The sequence below is a fragment of the Corvus brachyrhynchos genome, unplaced genomic scaffold (genome assembly GCF_000691975.1).
Source record: "Corvus brachyrhynchos isolate BGI_N302 unplaced genomic scaffold, ASM69197v1 scaffold17, whole genome shotgun sequence".
NCBI lineage: Eukaryota > Metazoa > Chordata > Aves > Passeriformes > Corvidae > Corvus > Corvus brachyrhynchos.
Genome location: NW_008240046.1, coordinates 10,083,703 through 10,102,653, shown reverse-complemented (window position 1 = coordinate 10,102,653; position 18,951 = coordinate 10,083,703). Strand labels below are relative to the sequence as shown.

The 18,951-nt window shown below is 37.9% G+C and overlaps 1 protein-coding gene across 7 annotated transcripts in view; it reads right to left on the bottom strand.

Annotated features, from left to right (window-relative positions):
• The window catches only part of SLC7A2 (solute carrier family 7 member 2), a 53,741-nt gene that overhangs the window by 22,311 nt on the left and 12,479 nt on the right, over positions 1 to 18,951 (bottom strand). The window contains exon 1 of one of the 7 annotated variants that reach the window (XM_017744589.1): positions 14,268 to 14,358. The exons of 4 other annotated variants lie outside the window; for them this stretch is intronic. The gene's annotated coding sequence lies outside the window, so the exon portion shown is untranslated. Of the gene's footprint in view, positions 1 to 3,587; positions 3,821 to 14,267; positions 14,359 to 18,951 lie in introns of those variants that run through there. 2 more of the 7 variants (XM_008641439.2, XM_008641441.2) reach the window with 2 other exon arrangements.

Here is an 18,951-nt window from a genome sequence, read left to right as displayed (position 1 = left end):
TGTTTGTAGAGGAAAAAAAACCTCACCTCATGTGCGTGGAAAACTTCTCTTTGTAAGTATATCCATCCTAACATGGATTTGACAAACACATGGCCTTTTACAACAACCACTGGAATCCAGCATATCTTCCACAGTTTCCTATACTTAGTATGCCTAAATGTATAGCAAACAATGCCTGAACTCTGCTTCACAGCTTCTGGTGGCAAGTGCAGCACTGTACCTCAGCCATGGCCCCCTTTCAGATTTGGCTGAGACATTCCAAGACTTTCAGATAAGACAGTGAAGCAGGAAGAACTGATGAGCTTATGAAGCTATTTGGCTTCACATAGGACCAAATTACATAGGTATGAGGTGACAAGTGTCTTCAGAAATAACTGACAAGTGTAATGCTTCTCTGAGGTGCCCCTGGTACAGCAGATGCTTTAATGCATCACCCCCTGCAAGAGAACAGCCTGGGCAATGACTCACTGCTGACATGTGCTGACTCACAAGCAGTTTATCAGAACACTGAGGCTGAGCGCATCTCAAGCTAAAATACAAACCTACAGAAGCTTGGGTGTGCCTTTTGGTGGCAGCATTGTCCTAGACAAGCTTATACTGACCGTCACCACATACTCTTATAAAGGGTCTTATTCCTGCAGACTCACAGATCTTATTCCTGAGTTTGGACAAATATTGGTTTTCCTTCCTGTTGATCTTTATGACAGAGAGGAACATAAAGTAGGGTAAGCAAACACATTAAAAAATTCTCTGTCCAACTTTTTGACTAGCAGGTTTCAGTATTTTCCTAACTGCTCCTTTTTTCTTCCTCTTTTCCCTGCTGCAGCCTAACCATGCCTCATCCTAACACACGACTTTGGGCTCTGCTTCATCTTGGTCTCTGCTGCCATGAGCTCTGTCAGCACTGGCCTGGGCCCCTGCTGAACATCCTGCACAGCTGAGGAGCACTGGCTCTGCTCTGAGCCTTCCGGGGAAGACACACTTGACAGCTTGGAAGAGGGGGTTTTTGATAATTACACTGGGTAATCAATCAAGATGGGAGTGCTTTTGAGGCATGTTTGGTGCACCCGTCCCACATTTCTTGGAGCAGACTTGGATACCTGCCACCCTTGAACAGCAATGTTAGGCATGTAGCCTGCAAGGACGGCCAGTCAGGGTGGGCTGAATTGTTCATGCAGTTTAAACAGAGAAAAGATTGAATCCTGACCTTATACAGAGTTTAAACATAAGCAGTGAGCAACAAGAAACCGAAAAAGGAAAATGCCCTTGAACTCACCAACGGTATGCAGTTATTTCTAATTAAGGTGTGGAGTGGACACAACCTGATGATTCTCTCATGCATTCAAACCTGTGCTAGGCTCCACTTTGAAGTCTGCTTTACAGAGAGCGCTTCGTCACAAGCAAAGCAAGTTTCACTCTTTCACAAGCAAACACCTGTGAAGTCCATTTGTTACCAATGTTGGCACATTCCTTTTCCTGCATACAACTGAGGTGGCAGCTCTTTGGCTCTGCATGTGCTGGGTCACTGCACTTTTGAAGTCTCTTTTGGACTAAGTTTTAATTTAGCTACAGATTACGCCATAAACACGGAATACGCTTCCAACAGTCCTCCAAAAAAGGCAGGTCTCAGTTCAACTGCCTTAGACTTGAGGACCAATGATCAGCCGTTACTGAAACCTCCTCCTTCCTTGAACTCATTCCTAGAGAGAACTGCTAAGCCATCCACACTACAGTTTAGTTTTACCCCTTCAACCACATTCAACAAAGATACAGACAAGAGAGTAGGACATAATTTAGACAGGAAAGGAACTTGAAAGATTTATCTAACATAGGGGGAGGAAGAAAAACCAAATAAAGCTTCCTCACAGCTGATGGACTTCATGGTATTTGTCAGAGTACATGAATAAGCAGGTATTTCTCCAATCCCTTTTGTTCTTTATTGTCTTGGTTAATTTTTTTCTCTACAGTATCTGCTGATAAAATCGTCTTAATTTCAGCCTTTCTTGGCCAATTGTAAACCAGATCATTTACTGCTTGGCCACTACACATCTGAATGCCAGTCCAAGAAGATGAGTTCAGCCTTACAATTGATACCAGCTGTTTGTTTAGGTGGATGATCAGGAACATTTAATCGTCATCTGTTGTTAGCCCTCTTCTGTCAGGAAATGTTTGGTGTCAAAAAATTTTTGACCAAAAACACCATTCAAGGGACAAAGTCTCTATCTGCAAAGATTATATTCATATTTAAAACTGCTTTGACTCCTTCACAGTCATGTAAAATCTACCATTTCTGCAAAGTGTTTTTCATGCAAAAATAACCTAACCTACCCTCCTATCCCACACAAAATTCAAAAAATCAGTGGATATTGGAGCAAAAATGGTAATTTACATCATGTGTCAATAATTTTATTTCCATTAAAATAAAATTTTAATCTAATTATGTCTCATACATGGTTTAAGTTAGTGCACATTAAACCCAAGCTACACATGAGAAAATCCAAAGTTTTGCTGCAGTTGCCATTCAACTTTTCCTACAAAATTCTCCATTAAAAGCTCTAATAAAAAAACATTAAAATCTCATATGGAAAGCAAATGTTATAAAGCAATATGAAACCCCTGAAACTTGTAGTACTGTTATTAAGATTTATGTTCAATGATTTTTGAAGCCAAAGTAAACCATAGATATTTTGCTCAAAACTATTCTAATATTATTATATTAGAATATATAGCTAATATTATATAACATACTATTAATTTTAGATGCAGTAGTTAAAACATTTTAAACACCATGTCAATTAAGGATAAAAGACTCCAATAAGTTTGTAATGTATTGAAAATGGGAAAATATAAATATATACTGGTTAATACAGATTAATTTAGCATCTTTCTTCAGCCTCATTTTCCTGAAAAAACTGTCAAAGTTTATTAATTTTTTTGTCTCCTATTAAGTACATGTAGCCTTATTAAAAATTGCAGTATTACATTTATTAGATCTGGTCCAATAATATATGAAAGGGAGATCTTTCTTGAAGTGAAATAACATATGAAAGTAAAAGAATTGCATTGATTGGATCTTGAGCAGTAATATATGAAAGTAAAAGAATTCAGAGATGAAGCAAAACTAGGTATGGTCTATGATTTGCGTGCACGTGCACACATGCACAGCCAATAAATTGTTTTAGTGCAAGTGTCCTAAAAGTTCATGTGGTGCCCAAGACTTTCACAAAACTCCATATGCCTTGGGATATTTAAAGTAGCGTATTTCAATAATGGTTCAAGCTGTAAAATTGGAAAGCTGCACCTGTAACAGAAGTGTATGATGCATAAAAGGGAAAAGGAAAGCAAGCTTTATTGTTCAAAAGCAGAAACACCTTCTAGTCAGACTGGGAAGGAAAATATAACTGCATCTTCTATATATTAACACTGTAATTTTTATTTCAGCAAAGACAGGATAATGCTGTAACGTAAACAAACTGCGTACCACAGCTCTTGCTACTCAAACAGCACATATGTTAAAGGCAACATTTCCTATGATAACCTAGGTTGCTTTCAGGTTACTTCTTTCAGCAGTAAACTTCATTACTAACCTGATTCAGAGCAACTTCTGCTGGGGAAATTTCTGCTCCTCTTACTCAGTCCTGAACTCCTGCTGTCATAAATGGAAGAGTAATGACTGAAAGTGATTTTATTAAAAGACTTGCTTTAAAAGCCAGCTGCAGGTGGTGTGGGAACCCTCAGTGTTGAGGGGTGGAGGCTTGGCACACCAGGTGATTGGAGGGCTGTGAGCTGGCCAGCTATTTGCCCAGCCAAGCAGAGAGGGAGGAAGGGAGGGAGAGAGAGAAAGTCTTGCTGGTGTTCAGATAAATCATATGCACTGTATTCATGACACAAAACCCAACTGGAATGCCATTTCCTACGTTTAAACGCACCTGTCAGGGAAAAGTTTCACACATCCCAAAGGAAATGCAGATGTCAGATCCCACAGTGATACCAAGCAAAGTTTTCCCATTGCCCCTGTGAAAATTTTGGAGCATGCTGAAGGATGCTTTGCAATGTTTTGAGACCTGAATGCAATAGCATAGAATGAAAAGTGTTTTTGTTGAGTAAATTTTAGAAGAATACAAATAATTTTTAAAGTATTGCTGTGGCTAGAACCAACACAGAAGGCAGTATATTTACAGAGATGGGTTAGAGCCCACTCTGTTGAACTGGGGTAGATGTACCATAGATTATCTTCTCCTTTATATGGCTTGAAATGAAAAATGCTGAAGACTGGAACTAGAACAAGCCAAATATTCCTGTGACACAACCAATAAATAAACCTCAGTTTCTTAAAAATTAGCTTCCAGAATAAACCAAACCCCAATGTACAATTTACAGCTGTATTTTTATAACTTCCAATGGCAGACAACCCTACTCTAAACATGCAGTAGTATTTCCAACCAATATTATTCACAGCATATTGTTTCCTTCTAAACACTCATGTTTCAATCACTTTATTTTTGTTGCGCTAATATAAGATAAACCTTGCAGAGAAAAGCGCTATGCTTCTTGTCATTAAAAGGTCTTTCCTAGGAAAACATGTAGAAAAACATACATTGTGTGGCAGCCCACTGCAGCTTTCTCTCAGCTTTTACTTTTCCCTTAGTGTAAAGTCAGCCAGTGCTCTAGAAGCAGAGAAGGTTCCTCCTTTTTGCTTCATGAATAGCCCTGCTTCCTGCAGCCTATGCAAGGGAAGAATACAACCTTTCCTCAGCTCTCCCAGAGCCAAGGAGAAATGCATCCAAGAAAGGGTGCTCCACAAGGATGGGCTGTGTTGCAAAACCGCGAGTCCAGCTTATGCTACCCAAGGCAATTATTTTCTTACAGGCAAAAACATGTTAAGAGAAAAGGTCTTGTTTGCTGAAGGTCTGATGATGACAATGCTAATTCTTCTCCTGTTGTTGACCTCATCTTTGTTAAAGATGAACTTTATCTCTTTCACAGTTAATACACAGTTAGAAGATAGAAACAAGAAGTTATGCTACAGGTTAGGCTTCTTGCGCAGCAGCACATGACAACCACTTTTAAGGAGCATCACTCTGACCCGTGACAATATCTAGGCTTTTTTTTTACCAAACTAGCACTCTCTAACAAGTCCATGGATGACTCAGGAATTACTCAGATGGTTCTTGAATATCTCCAGTGAAGAAGACTGCAAACCTCTCCAAGCAATCTGTGCTGGTGCTCTGGTCACCTCACAGTAGAGAAGTTCTTCCTCATATTTAGCTAGAGCTTCCTGTGCATCATTTTCTGGCCATTGCCTCTTGTCTTGTTGCTTACCTCCTGTCTGTGATAACATTTCATTGCTGGTAACAGCAGTACACTTATGGATCATTACAATGATAGAGCTAGGCTGCTTTTGTTTGTCTGACTTTCTAAAACTTAATCCTGAGAACAGTAGCACACAAAAGCTACACTGCTAAAGGCATTCAAACCTAGAATCCTCCTGGCTCCCAGTCAAGAGGCAGGAAGCACACTGGCTGGTGAAATGAAATGGCTTACATTTTGGGGGTCCCATCTCGATCTAGTGCACCATGGGGCAGATCAGTACATCCCCATTTTGCAGTGTTTGGATCAAAGGTCCTATGGACAGACACTCAGACGGTTTTTGTGTGTTTTCAGTAACACATGCTTGAAACCACAAGAAGACCATGTTGCCACCCAGCAAAAGTCATTTTTGTAGATTCAACTGAAAGGTGTATTTGTGTGCCTGAAGGTCTGTGACAAAGCAGCATGAGAGAGATGTTCATAAAGGGATGGGTCTAGTGGGGGATCAGTGAAGGATGCCAGACCCGGTGCTCTTTGGACAAGACTGAGCAGACAGAGTGCTGTCTGGTGGCAGTTACCTGCAATAGCATACCCAGCTTCTCTCTTTTGGAGGAAACTCTTGTTTCTCCCCAGGAAAGAGCTGTGGTAGATCCACTTTGTGGCTCCCCGTTTGTTTCAGTTGAAAATCCAGCTGTGTTTGGACCAAGTTCTGACTTTAGAGACTTTTCTGCTCCTTAGGAACTATATCACTTGGATTAATCTAAAGAGCCTCATCCAACAGTTCTCTGATTTACATACCCAAAGGACTTCTGTAGCACATTCTTTCCATTAAAATGTTGATCAGGAATTCTCTTCTTGCCAGGAAACAGTTGACCACATTAGAGGGAATGAACTGAAGGACAAAATTATTTTATCGTATTTTTCTATGGAAGGCTCATTTTAAGACTTTCCTTAGAGTATCAGAAGAGTATGAACAGATTTTTATAAAGTTACGCAGAAATTCATGCTGAGGGGATTTTAATTTTACAAAAAAAACCCCCAAACTGTTAATTTTGAAACTCTTGCACAGACTGAAACAAAGTTCTACAGATGCCCAAGTGACAAACTGATTAAAAGCTGCTCTGTTGTTGACTCTGACTTGTCTCACAGACACATCCTCACAGCTACGGGCCAAAAATCTGTGGAGTTTTACAAAACTAGAGGTGTTAACTGTGCACATGCGTATCCATGTGCTTGCCCATACAACCACCACACATAACTCACCAAAGTTAAACATGAACAAAAGTGCTTGCAGACCCAGGCCTTAGTGAACCATGGCAATCCCTCCACTTTGCAGCCAACTGTAACAAACCCAACTTTTGACACGAACAATTAAAAAGAAACACAACATGTTTTGTACACTCTGTGTACTGGTATTCGTAAGAGGATTCATCAAGTGCCAGGAAGAATCTTTTCTGGATAAAGTAATTACACTTTAGTGGTTCTGACTTGTGCTTCTTGTGGTTCTGAGAATAAAAATACACTGCAATCTATGTGCTAATCTACAGAAAACAATCATAAACATTCAAGAGAGAAAGAATCCTTGTAAAGCTCAACAGTAGTGTAGGCTGTCTCTATAATCTTATGACAGGATCTTTTCTGAAGAGAATAAATTACAACTCAACACTTTTTAAAGGACTTCCTATTTATTAAAATAAAAATATACTTATTTTAGATTGCTTCTCATGGTTTAACTGAAACTAGTTCCTACAAAATATTGTACAGATTAAAATAAAATTATCACTTACTAATTCTCTCAACTTTTAATAATTCTTTTTTCAGTTTGTACTTAGGAAAATACCTCAAATCCTGAACTTCTGTAAAAGAAATTTAATACAACCTATAAAAAATAATCACATGCTACTAGACTCATCCAGGCAGGAAGAATATACCTGCAATCCTTCATCATTTCATATGTAACAGTAAGAAGGGCAACATTGGCACAAATTCCTATTAGTTATTTTGATCCAGGAATGAGTAATTTAACCTAATATTAAGCATGTCCCAAACAGCTACTAGCTGTCATTTGCTGAATTCCAAATATTCCCAGGAGTCTAAAGGAAATTTTTGCAGTGCTGACTCACAGTGCTGTCCCTAAGTCTAAAATCAGAGTTCTTGAGAAGGAAAGTAACTATTTAAAGCCATTATTATCTATAAAAAAAAAAATCCACAAATACTTTTTTGGCCTCGAATACAGGATAAATATAGATAAGAAATTTAAACAGAAAAGTCCGTAATATATGCAAAGAAGAACCAAGAAAATCAAAGTTAAAACTAAGACTTGATCTGTAATTGAAAATAAATTGCGATGCCATGTCTTGCCAAAAGAGAAACGATTCTGTCTTGCACCTCCCTGGACACCTGTAAAAGGAGCATCAGATGCAGCTCCACACTGCAGCTTGGGAAGGAGCAGGAGAAGGTACTCCTGAAGCATGAGTACACTTCTCCATCAGAGACAGGAAGTTACAAACGGGCTTTCAAAAAGAGCAAGGAGAAAGATCTACCAGAAAACAAACTATTAAGGCATTGTGGATTTTTTGCAGTGTACACTATTGGGTAACATCTTATTCTGCTTTTCTATAAGCCTGTTTGAACTTACAACATATTGAACTGAAGCAAACGTTAAAAAAAAAGTATTCAATTTGTGACAACATTTGAGCCAAATGTGCGGTAACACACCTAAAGGCCACTGAGGTAGGTAATTAGGCACATTTCATAGAAACCATCCCAGCCTATGTAAATGCAACTGACATTTTAAAGTAGTACTTAATGTCAAAAAAGACAAAATACCAAGCTTTTTTACCCAAATAATGAGGCTCTGTGTTATTTATTATTAAAAGTTGTATTATCATGTATGGAGATAACAGTTTTTTAGTTGTTTTGAATGTGCTTCATTTATAGCTTTTCAAGGTCACCCTGTTCACCTTGTTCTAGTTATCACTTTCTTCATTACCTGAATTAACCAGCTGAAGGTTTCTTTCCCAATCCTTCTGTAATACAGGACTTCCTCTGACTTACTGTTTTTCACCCCAGCCAATCAATCCCTTTCCTCAGTTTAGTTGGATTTTTTATTCTTGGAGTATTTGTGAGGGGGTTTTCTTTCTCTTTTTTTTTTTTTCTCTTTTTTTTTTTTTTCTTTTTTTTGGTTTCATTTTTCTTTAAAAATTTTTCATCTGGAAAGGCTAAAAGTGATCTTTTTCCCCTGTGTCAAAAAGGGAAATCTTGCCAGTTATTGTCTTTAATGAACATTTTTTTCCTATAAAAAACAATTTTGTCAAGAAAATTTCTGTTAACTCCATTTCTACTTAATAATAATTTTCCTTTCCAGATAATGACATGAAGGTTGCTGCTTTTACTTACTCTTTTTAATCAGTAACAGGGCTTTACCTTTCACCCCATGGTTACCAAGTTTTCAGTAACAGCCTCTTGTGTAAGACACAAGCAAAAGTCTCTTAGAAAGTAACATCAGATCAATTCCATGTATTCTGTTCTGTTGAAAACCTGACAAAATCAAAAAATGAAACTAGTAGAAACTAGTTTCAGCAACTAGTAGAGATGTATTTACAAATACAGTCCTGGAATATTTTTTTTCAGTGATAATAGGAAATATACACAATGACTGCAGGATCAAAATTAAATCCCAAACATTTCCCTGTTGAGAATTGCACTGATTTGCACAAAAGCTGGTGATTCTCTAAAAGAGAGTTAGACACTGGTTTTAAAGTAGAAATAATGAGAGTCCTTTCACATGCCTAAACTCCTGAGGTAGCTTCTAAAATGTCTATAAAATCTGTATTTTTTAAATGGCTTTGCCCTTGTGCTCCTGTGCACTTCCACAGGGGAACCAAAAGGCCCAAAAGGTAGCCTAATTTCATGGTGCAAGAATGGAAATTAAGCAAAGAACTAATGATTCAGCTCACTTCTCTCCTCCCTTCCCAACCTCAGCTGGCTGGTTTGATGGCTCAAGTAGCACCAGCTCCAGGGATTCATACTCCGCTAGGGTTGTCCAGTCCCATCCCTGGGTCACAGCACCTCTCAGCCCATTTGACCAGTGCACCATACACTTATGGGCTCCAGTGGATCCTTTTGTTTTAAAAAGCAGTGCAATTAATATTCTGTGTTGAGTTACTGAAAACTGTTTAAAGTAACTCAATTTTATATATATAAAAAAAGTGGCCTTTCCCCCTATTTTCTGTGGGGGCCAAGAAAGGAAGAAGAGAGAGCGGAGAAGAAAGAAAGGATGAATATATCTAATTTAAGACTAAAAATAATCACAGATGATCCCAGAAATAGCCTCAGTTACAAAAATATCATGGAGCAGGGGAAGGAAGGGAATTCCTATTAAACACCTTACTTGTTTCTATTTGAGTTTTTAAGGCACCTGGAAAAGATGCCATCTCAAACAGATTACAAAAACTCAACAAAAAACTAGGTCTAATCAAGGTGTCACAACTTTCTCATAATGGAACATCTAAAATGAAGCATGTTTTAATTATCTGCCAATTATAAGAGTTTTAAAAAGTTAAATTTGTTTTCTTTTGCCTATAGAAATCCAATAATTAGATGCACATTATTTATATTCCATATTTCTTTTATGTTAAGTCAATGGCAGTAAGAATTAATTTAAGAGATTCTTGCATTAAAGTTTTGAAAAATCTCCTTTGCAACCAAATATTACTATGAAATAATGGCAAAGCATTTAAATCAGGATTCTTCACTGGATCTGTAATGGACTTGAAATATTAAATCAGAAAAGTATTTTGCTTCCATTCTATGTGAAAATGGAACTGTGACGTTCCCAGCATCACTGCCACACATCTCACACACCAGACATAAAATGTCCACTAAGTGCACTGCTGTGATTTATTTTTTAGGTTTATATATTAGAAAAATACAAAACAACATAAACAGGAATGGTTTGTTCACACAATATAAACAGCTGCATCTGCAGTGCTTAATCCCAGAGGCATTAAACAGCATTCTGTGGTCTGAAGTTAGTGCTGTTAAGACCACCCCAGATTCCTTGGAGGTACTTTCTGCACCCTGCAAAATCAAACACTGTGTCTTTTGTATATGAAATCACTGGAATAAGAAGTCACTGCAAAGTCACTAGTAGAGCAACCCTGTTACAGAGCACTACCCTTTGACATTAAATGTGAACACTGCAGAGAGACATTCTCAATATATATTGTACATATCAAGATCATATAAATCCAAACATCTAACATGATTTATAACTGAGGTAACTAATGCCAGAGCGATCCCTTTTCATTCTTGGCTTTAAATAGCACCACTACATTTAACGCTTCAGGAACAGAGTTTGAAGAACACTATAACCTTCAACTGGGCAATTTTTTGGAAGGACTTCCAAATTTCTCAGTATCTTTTAAGCAAGTCAATAAACCACTTGACTGCATGTAACATCTCACAGGTAGAACATGACCAAGACTTCGAAATGCAGCAAAAAACAGTACTGACCTCGACAGTTGCACACTGAGATCTTGCTCACAGATTTCCAGGGGGGTTAGCAACAGGTACAGAAAGTGACCCTGACCATGTGCTGTGGCTTTCCAGAGATCCTGCACAGGCTGCAGTGCTCCACAATGTAACTTAACAGAGCACTGCAGACAGCAAGGCCCTGGTCAACATCTTTTGAGGGTACATCAAAAATCCTCTGTGAACTTCCATTAAGAAAGAAGTATTCTTTTGTATTTTAATCAAATCACAGCTACGCATGACAATTGCATAACCATGATGAAGACATGCTTTCAGATCCATGCAGATTTGATGCAACATATAAAGACTGAAACATTGGCAAGTCTGCCTGAAGAAACCAGATCTTCTCTTGGAATAAATCCAAGTTCAGCAATAACAGGAGAATCATTTCAGCAGAGCATTGAAGAAGCACAAGCATTGGTTCATAAAGCAATGAGTATTCTGTAAATAAAAAATAACATATGGAATAACGCAAATATTTGAGAGAAAACCCAACTTAGGGCACATGTGTGTTTCTATACTCCCAGCCAGCCAGCATGATAGTTCTTTACTAGCAACTTCATCTTCAATATAAATCATCTGGAAGCATTAGAAAAGCAAACAGCTTAGCAGTTCCATAGTTTTGCCAGGAGGCAGTTCTGCTTATAAAAATCAAAAGTCACTTGAGCATTAAATTGCATTTACTGTACCTATGAAGCTACTTCATGGACTAGCAAATGGCACAGAGGGACAAACCACACGAAGGCTGCTTGCTGTAATGTACTTGCAGTAATAACTGATGCACTAGTTAAAATAAGTACTAGCAAATGTGTTTTCAGGATAATTTGTGTCACATAGCAAATAGGAAGTCGTTGGGACAGCCATTACTTCTCCCACACGAAGATTGGGTGAAACACAATTTTCCAATTTTTTTTGGTGTGACAGCAGAAGGTCCCATAAATGTATAACTTTGTATTCCATCTTCAGCAGACACAAAGCATCCCAATAAACATTCTATACCACCTCCTTCCCTCAGTCACTTTCTTCCCTTGCCACATCCAATGATCCTGAATGGCATGACCAACTTCTGACTGAAAAGGTCAGGGGATGTCACACAGATAACTCCCTCAAATGTCCTCTTCTAACTAAGAGGTACTGAACATTAGCAATACAGAACAGCAAGCCCATTTAGTTACCAACTTGTCTATATTTGTTCTTCAAATCTACGTTCACATATTTCTTCTTTATCTTTCACTTATTTAAGTGAAACCAGATATTTCTCCCCTTATTTTTTCCTGAGTCAACCACTTTTTCTAAACCTATACACAAATCAGCCTCATCTCCAGCCATGCTGTGAATAAGTTGTGGGGAAAACCCCATAGAAAGCTAGGTCCTAATACAGCCAAATATATTTGCTTAAAAAACCCCACTCCAAATGCACAAGTCAGGCCCTCAAAAGTCCATACACTGCAAATAAGTAGACTAGCTGTCACCAAAGAGATATCCTTCCACGTATTTTGTGTGTATGTGGCTTTGTGTGTATTCATGAGTGCAAACTACACTATTTCTCAGTTCCTACTATGCAAAAAGATACTGTTATTATGGCTGGATCACAATTTTGGAGTAAAACTGTTCTGCTTGCTCACTTTCTTCTCATGAGCTCTGGAGACAATGACAGCAAATTGAGTTCCAGCTGCCTGTGTGAACAGAGGCAGGATCTGGCCACAACCCATTCCTTACTTGCTGCAGGAGAAAAAGAGGTCCAGGACAGATTCACTATCTCAAGGGCCAAACCCAGAAAACAAGCTGCTAGCTGAAATGCAATGATCTAGGAAATGACAGGCAGGAAAGATGAGACAGCTCATTTTAGCAGCTACTTGAAAAAAGCTTCTGACATCAGATATCTTATTTCATAGAACTAGAACACATACAACTCCTTTTGGGTAAAACATTGAATGGAAAATGTCATTGAAATTACTTCTAATTTCAAAATGCCACCACTTCCCTTATTAGTACTAGATGGAATATTTCACCAACCTACTGATTTTTATTGAACCTGACCATTGGTTAGTAACACCTGTAAATGATACATATTTTCATAATGCAAAAAATTTTGGCACAGAGTAAGTACATATTCCTCATGGAAACACTATAAAAACATGAAGCTTTAGTTGTTCTATACCAGCAACAGATATTCATAAAATGAATTTTGTTACATAAAATTATTATAATCAGTGTAATTAAATTAATGATTAAAATCCTTCATGCTTAATCTAAAAAAAAAAAATCTTAGCTAGTTTAAATGATAATCAACCTGTCAGCAAGTATACCTTGGCTAAGATCCTTTTTCACCTATGCATTGCTTTATTGGCCTTCAGAAAATGCCACTTTGGCATGCATTTGTCAAACTATTGCTCTATTTCTGTCCCTAGAAACTTAGCCAGCAATACACACGCATATCTCATGCATCTCAAGTTCCAGCAGCTGAAGAGGCTGAAGCAGAACCAAATGTTCCCTGTGATCAGACTCCCATAACTTCCAGTTACTTTCTTTTATTTCCCTTTAATTCTGACCTTCTTTCACATTTCACATACATACTAAGTTCAAACTTCCATTATTTTCTGCCTTTTTCAATCATAATTCATCAGACAGGAAAATACAAAGATACAGTAATTGCTCCACCATGAAAATACTCCTTAAAATATTTTAAATTGCTTCTAGTTTTATAATAAGAATTGTTTGCTTTGGCTCAAACCCACCCCTCTCCCCCCCAACATAATTCTAAAGTTCAAAAGAAAAACAATTTAGAAATACTTGGATGAAAATAGAAGGAAAATCACTGCTATTCTTCAGCATTTCTCCACTGAAATCTAAAAATAATAGGTCAAAAGACCAAAATACCTCCAGTTTCACAAACTTTATGTAGCCTTCTCAAATAAACCCTCCAGAGTTCAACATCTGTTATTGAACTACCTAGAACATTATCTATCAATTTTTTGGTAAAGAGGGTGGAAAAAAGAAAAAAAATGCAGCAATTACTAGTCCACACATCATCCATTAGTAAGAACATGATTCTTTCTGGTTATTTGGTCTGAGATTATAAACCTTTTTGAAAAATATATCCTTGTTAAATGCTATCAATCTGGTATACTTAAAAGACAAATAACAAGCTCTAATTGAAGTAACAAAATAGGATGGAAGTTTGGAAATCTAAGGCAGGAAGCCTGGGTCTAGATAAAAGGATATGAAGCACAAAATCTCCTTGAGATTTTCTGAATTAAGAGCAACTTTGTACCTTCTAGCAAAGTTTCAGTGGTGCACAAATTAGACATGTTTTTTGGTGCTAGCCAAAGAGAGTTTTAGAGATCTATCATACATACAGCAGAATTTCTGGCTAGAACAAAAGGTAAAAATCAACCTTGAAGATAATCCAGATGACTCACCTGGAACTGTCATCTTCTTCTGATTTAGGCAGGGATTTACTCCCCAAAATCTAACTTCCTCTCTATTTCCAGACCCTGCAGGCACAAAACTTTAAAAAAGAAGACAAATATCAATGAAATCTGATACTATGCTTCAGCACTGCAGATACTTAAGGAAACTGCCATAGAAGCCTGACTGTTGTGTGCAAACCATCTGCAATTACTTTGCCTCTAAATGATGGTAGATGTTCTACCTCCTCATGTGTAACTCTCCAGTAGCACCACTCTAATTATCCCTAAAGGTTAACTGCATGATGACACACTACAGTCTTCTGCTGACATAAAGTTGAGAGAAATTTTTGAAAGCTGAGAGTACAAATCTGAGAAAGAAAAATGCTGTTCCTCTAGCCATGCACCATAAACAGGTATTTCTTCTGAAATTTTCAAGACAACTTATTCTACACGTCAACTATAGCAAGGTAACGGCCTAAGCAGGAAGGCTAAGACTCCACAGGGGTCCAGATGGGCACATTTCACTTACTCTGCAATTCCCAACAATCGCAAAGAGAAATGAAAAAAAAAAAAAATAAAAAAAAAATTTCCAAATCATTAGAACTGATCAATTACCTTCAAAAGAAGCTTTAGAAGAGGTTTTTTTTTTCTGATGGGAATGACAAAACCCACCACATAGAGCAGACAACTGTGTGATGGTCAGGAATACTTCTGAAAAGGTGTTCAAGACAGGCAACAGCAAACGGATAAATTGTCCAGAGCAGAAAAAAATAGGTTTACTCTTGAAGGACATTGGTGGGCTCAGCACTGGACTGCAATGATTCATGTGAAACTGGTGACAGATATTAAGCCAAAACATGAGAAAAGGAGAAAAAGGCAGTTAAGCTACTGAGACCAGAGATCAAACAGATCAAAGGCAGCTACTTCTTCAGAAAAGACTCTCTTCTTTTTTTTTATTTATAACTTTGCTCTCTGCTGTGAAAGTTGCATGAGTGTGTGACATTAGAAATTTTGTCATAACCTAGACACAAATCATCCAAAAGAGCAGAAAATACATCTGAGAAAGCAGGTACCTTACATTTCATGCCTATCACCATAAAATATACACTGGGATAAATGATGTGATGACATGCCATGACTTCTTCAATAATTAAAGTAATTTCATATTTCCTTTCATTCTATAATGCAAACTTTGAAAAAACTGTATCTCTCAGAAAACTATTTCATATGATTAAAGTTATGTTCTGCTAACAGGTTCTCTTCAAAGACAACACAAACAGCATGAAAATATCAACCAGCTGGGGAAAGTGTTAAAACTATGAGTCTGGCTCTTCCTAAACTTAGCTTAACTCAATTTATTCACATTGCTTCTTTTCTTCTCCCCTTTCTTCCACAAAAGACAAAAGACCAAACAAAATAACGTTCACAGTTTTAACCACTTGGAAGTAAAACAAAGCACTCATTGGAGGTTGTGTAAAAGCAAGGAGATGGACTAAGTGAATGTGAGTAGTGCTCAGAGGATTTTTTTGTTCAAAATTTATCAAACTGAGTATATGGCACACAGAAAGCACAAGTAACAAGTTCATGCTGAATCAAAGGCTATTTGGAAAGTGCAATCAAAACCGGATGAGAAGTCGTGGATAAGGAAGAGTTAATTTCTGGCATTGGTATGAATTTTGGAATGGTATAAAAGATCAAAAAGAAGCTATAGACTAATAAGATTATGACATCTCTACTTCCCCAAAATGAATTGAACATCTCCCTAAGAATATAACTGGGTATTACGTGGACTTCTACTCTTAGGCTAGGCATCAGATGTTAGCCACAAATTATTCCTTATGACATCTATGCTTAATACAATTTAGCAATGCTGAGAGACAGCCAAAATTATTATGCAACAGAATGCCCACTCTGATGGGAAATATTTTTAACACTTAGATGAACAGAAAATCTTGAAAAAAGAAAAATAAAAGAAAAAAGAAAAACAGAGGAAAAGAAGAAGAAAAGAAGTCAGGCTGTATCAGATAAGCAATTTTCTGTCAGCTTTATAGATTACAAGCAGTGTTTTGTATTATAGCTAAGAGTAAAATGACTTGGTGACCACATTTATTTGGATAATTCTTGAGGCTGATGTGACTCAAATTCATGGAACTAATTTGTCTGGATAACAGCTTTACAAAGGTTCTGAAGAGTCTAGACATTTTCACTGTGGGAAAAAAGATGCACAATCCATTTTATACAAACTTTAAAAATAATATCCTGCAGTCATCCTGTCATATTACAAATTGTACTTCTAAAGTCAACAGCAGATAAACTAAAGCATTTGAAAGTAGCTGTGTTTGTACGACAGTGGAAGGTATAATGGGAAATGGAAACAGCCTTTGGTTCAACTATTTTGCAAGAAATGATGTAGCAAAGAAAAAGATCAGTTATCTCCAGTGCTATAGACTCCACACAACTTAATTTTTAAGGCATGTGAAAATTTTACCTAATGATGATATATGATATACGATATGAAAAATAAGCTATTTTTCGAAGAACTACTTAACTATGTCATTTCCATCCACACTGATTGAGGCTCAGGCAGAAGAAATGCAGGATCCATGAGAATTCCGAGCACTGTTTCTAGCAGTCTAGCACAGCTTGACTAACTGGAGAAGAAGAAAAAAGGAGGCGAGGGAAGAGGCAAATATTGTATTTGAGTTGCACATCACTCTCTCCCACTATAGGTATAATTTTAGCTTACAATTAGGTTTTAAAACTTACATCTAACATACTTTGGCTTTACTCCACTGTGGCCTGCCAAACTATTTTCCAAAACTAGTTTAACTAGAACTTTTTCAAACACTGCTGCCAAGATATTTAAGCTCCAGAACAGGAGGAAAAGGAAAAGTCAGCATTTATTTCTTTTAAAAAGTAAAAAAACCCCACCTGATTCTTTATCCTCAGTCCAGAAATTCAAATTTATGCATAACCAAAAAGACTGAAATCCCTTCAAAATTAGGGCTTTGTTATAAAAGCACTTGAATTTACTACAGATTGTAGCCACATGGCACAATTCTCTCTATAAATAGTTTGAGCCCCAGTTAGTGAAACAAAAAACCTTTCAACTGTGCTAAGATAAAAAATATCTCTGCAATTATTCATACTGCAGTAATACTCAGCTCAGAATCAAGGCCTTAGAGCTTAATCTAAGAAAAATCAATAGTATGAGAAAAGTGGAATTAAACAGTGAAATGTGCGTGTGCTGACGGGTTCATCTGTCCTCCTACAGATGCACAATGAATGTGAAAATCTAAATATCAAGATACTATCAAAATACCAAGAAGCACCAGTGTAGCTATTGCTGGTCAAACAAGACCAAACAAGCATGGAAACAGTCAGTACAGGTCATCTGCCAAACATACATCCAGCTTTCTTTCGTTGGTGCTTTGTAGATTATTCGGATTCAACATTTTCCATTACACAGCAAACAAAACACTTTCAAGCACTGTCTTTACACTTCCCTCTTTTTGGCAAAGCCTCATGGAGATGGATATTCCCTTTCTGCATGGAGTCACATGGCAAAGACAAGGGGTAAGGGGTACAAGTTATTCCTGGGGAGATTTCAATTAGACACAGGAGGAAAATCTTTCACAAGAGCATTCAGCCATTGGAATAAGTTCCCCAGGGAACTGCTGGATTCCCCAGTGTCGGATCCTGTTAAGATTCAGCTGGATGCGGTGCTGGGCCATCTTGTTTAGACTGTGCTTTTGCCAAGAAAGGTGGGACCAGACGATCCTTGAGGTCCCTCCCAAAATGGTATTCTGATTCTATGTTTCCATCAGTGGAAGATCCACAGTCAGCCTGGAACAAGACATTCCCTTCTTTGGGTACTAAATTTCACATGTGCGCACCAAGAACAGTCCAACCAAAAACCTTTTATTTGATTTAGACTTCATGTTGTCATACTTAGCTCAATTTTCATGGAATACTGCCAAGGAAGTTAGAGATGGGTGATAAAATGTGCTGAAAAATATCTTTTTTCTGACCATTCACCACCAAAGAGTGAATGAATGCATCAGTCTCAGAGCTTGGAGAGCCACAGTGGGACTAGCTGCTGAATTGTCAACAAAACAGGTTTTGAAGTGGAATCAGAAGGAACGGGAGAGTCATGTACAACAACAGAAACTCCACCAGTACCACAGTACAACATTCTAATTGCAGCATCTACAGGCAGAGCCGAGTTACCCTTGGCACATTTATACCGGCATTTTTGCTCAGATGCATATTTTCAAAGATATTTTCCCTGTCATACAGACAATTCAATGTGCCTTGGTTCAGTCCATGGAGCAATCCTGAGATATCCTTTTGTATGAAAGAAAATTTGGATATGTATTCCGGAACAGCACCTAGTACGCTCCAAGTGGTAATGGTGTCATAGGTTAGCAAGCATAGTCCCGGAAGGGACGTCCTTGCTAAGGGGTGCTTACAGTTTCCTCTGGGAACTGATAGAACCTATCAGCTGGCCAGTTTGAATATGGACAATTCTCTAAGCCACTTAAAGTTGTGATCACCTCTGTTATCCACATTTAAGAATAGGCAAACTCCCCCTCCAAGCTCTCTCTCGTTTCCGGTGCTGGGACAGGTGGCTGCAGGCCCTGTGTGGGGGCCAGTGGGCCCGGCCAGGCCCTGCTCGGGCCAGGCCGGGCCG